The sequence below is a fragment of the Callorhinus ursinus genome, unplaced genomic scaffold, assembly GCF_003265705.2.
Source record: "Callorhinus ursinus isolate GAN/ISIS: 27379988/994484 unplaced genomic scaffold, GSC_fseal_2.0 scaffold101, whole genome shotgun sequence".
In the NCBI taxonomy this organism is placed as follows: domain Eukaryota; kingdom Metazoa; phylum Chordata; class Mammalia; order Carnivora; family Otariidae; genus Callorhinus; species Callorhinus ursinus.
Window position 1 is genome coordinate 1,455,179 of NW_027397163.1, and position 2,660 is coordinate 1,457,838.

Sequence of the window (2,660 nt, forward strand, 5' to 3'; positions counted from 1 at the left end):
TTCCATCAAAATGGTTTGAATTTGATAAATCATTTACCTTTCTCTGCCTCAGTGTTCCTTATCTTTTTCATGAAAATGCTAGTACTGACTCTCTCATGAAGTTGTGAAGAATCCAGGATGTGCACACACGTGTATAGTATGAATCATGCTCTGTAGAAAGCACTGAATGTTGAACAGTCAATACTTGGAAACCTGTTAAAATATGATAACTATAAGTAATTATTTCTAAGCTGGAACTAACGTAAGAAGAAAATATGGAATTCCAGCTGGTATGACACATAGAGCTCACATCTCATGTTGCCATGCAGGCATCTCTGGCTCAGAGGATGAGTATCCCTCCCTGGGAACTGGCAGAAAGGCTGACAGGGATTTGGCGATAGGAATCATCTTTCTATTACAGACAATAGTTGGAATTCTGGGGGATTTCTCTCTTCTTTACCATTCTCTCTTCCTTCACTTAACAGAATGCAGGGGTAGGTCCACAGATGTATTTCTCAAGCACTTGATTGTGGCCAATCTCTTAGTTATTTTTTCTAAAGGAATCCCCCAGATGATGGCCACTTTGGGGGTGAAATATTTCCTTGGTGATTTTGGATGCAAACTTGTTCTCTATGTTCACGGAGTGGGCAGGGATGTGGCCACTGGAACCACCTGCCTCTTGAGGGTCTTCCAGGTGATTATAATCAGTCCCACAGGCTCCAGGTGGGCGGGGCTTAAAAATGAAAGCGCCCAAGTACCTGGTCGCCTCCAACATCCTCTGCTGGGTCCTGAACATGGTGCTAAATGTTACAGTTATTTTGTCTGTGACTGGCAAAAGGAACAGCACAAACACCAGGAGGAGAAGTGATTATGGCTGTTGTTATTCCGTAAGTGGGGGCCACGTAATACAGTCACTGTATGTAGCATCCGTATTCTTCCGTGATGGCTTCTGTTTTGGGCTCAAGATCTGCGCCGGCGGCTCCACAGTTTTCATTCTGCACCAGCACAAGCAGCAGGTCCTATACATTCACAGGAACACTGTCTCCCCCAGACCCTCCCCTGAGACCACAGCCATCCGGAGCATCCTTGTCATGGGGTGAGCACCTTTGTTTCCTCGTGGACACTGTTCTCTCTCTTCCACGTTTGTCTGGTTGTGTTTAACAACCCCCGTGTGTGGCCGAGGAAGGCTTCTACACTCCTCGCTGGGTGTTTTCCTACTGTCAGTCCCGACATCCTCATGAGCCATGACCCCAGAATGTCCACCCTCTGCTTTCCTTGCAAAGGAACACAAAATCACTTAAGCTTCTCATAAATATGTACGTTGTGTGTTTATTCAAATGGTTATTTATTTATAATCCCCTTCAGGGTATAAGCACACCTATGAAACTGTCATAGGACAAGACTAACAAGAATGACTGAGCTTCTGCTCCTCAGTAAACGTTAACATGAATGGCAACTGTAAATGAAATGGAACTATGTTCATATTTATGGAATTGAAATTTATGATGTTTGCAGTGGAGGAGTTCAGGTTCTACGTAGCGATTACAACAGTGGTTCTGGAAACAATTTGCGGACGATAAAGAAGTCATTAAGAATACAGCTTTCAGGGCGCCTGGGTGGCTCAGTTGGTTAAGCAACTGCCTTCAGCTCAGGTCATGATCCCGGAGTCCTGGGATCGAGTCCCATGTCAGGCTCCCAGCTCGGCGGGGACCCTGCTTCTCCCTCTGACCCTCTCCCTTCTCATGCTGTTTCTCTCTCAAATAAATAAATAAATAAATAAATAAATAAATAAATAAATAAAATTTAAAAAAAAGAAAAAGAATAGAGCTTTCAGGGACACCTGGGTGGCTCAGTCGGTTACGCGTCTGCCTTCAGCTCAGGTCATGATCTCGGGGTCCTGGGATCGAGCCCCGCACCGGGCTCCCTGCTCAGTGGGGAGTCTGCCTCTCCCTCTGCTTGTGCTCCATCTCTCTCTTTTCGACAAATAAATAAAATCTTTAACAACAACAAAAAGAATACAACTTTCAGTCTGATAAAATCAATTTTTCAGACACTAAATGCTAATAGGATTGTAGGAAGAGTGCCGTACAACAGGAGCACCAGTTGAGATGGTCATTCCCAGAAACCAAAAACTGAAGAGCAGTAAGTGAAATTGGAGGGTAAATTAAATTTCAGAGAGTACAGTCATTGAGGGATAAGTAATGGATTTTATATTACATCCGTAGAGAGACCCTAGTTATTTGAAATAAGATGTTATGGAAGGGAGATGAGTATATGTAAAACGTGGCCATTGAAACAGCAGTCAGACAAATGAGATTACAAAGTAGTTTTTTTTTTAAGATTTTATTTTTTTATTTGAGAGAAGGAGAGCATGAGCAGGGAGGAGAGGCAGAGGGAGAGGGAGAAGCAGACTCCCCACTGAGCAGGGAGCCCGATGCGGGACTCGATCGCGGAACTCCAGGATCATGACCTGAGCCGAAGGCAGTCGCTTAACCAACTGAGCTACCCAGGTGCCCTCAAAGAATTAATCATTCCTCTGTTGTCATTCACGTGAGTGGTTCTCATTTTGGGGCAATTAGGATAACACTCACATGTAAATTCTTTTCTCTTTGTGGAATATGTATGTATACCTTTGGGTGAAATATTTTCCAAAAGGCTTTTTTTTTTTTTTTAAGATTTTA

The 2,660-nt window shown here is 43.6% G+C and overlaps 1 pseudogene; it reads left to right on the forward strand.

The window, feature by feature from the left end:
- Positions 1-271: 271 nt before the first annotated feature.
- On the forward strand, positions 272-1,291 carry LOC112806747 (vomeronasal type-1 receptor 4-like; annotated as a pseudogene).
- Positions 1,292-2,660: the final 1,369 nt, after the last annotated feature.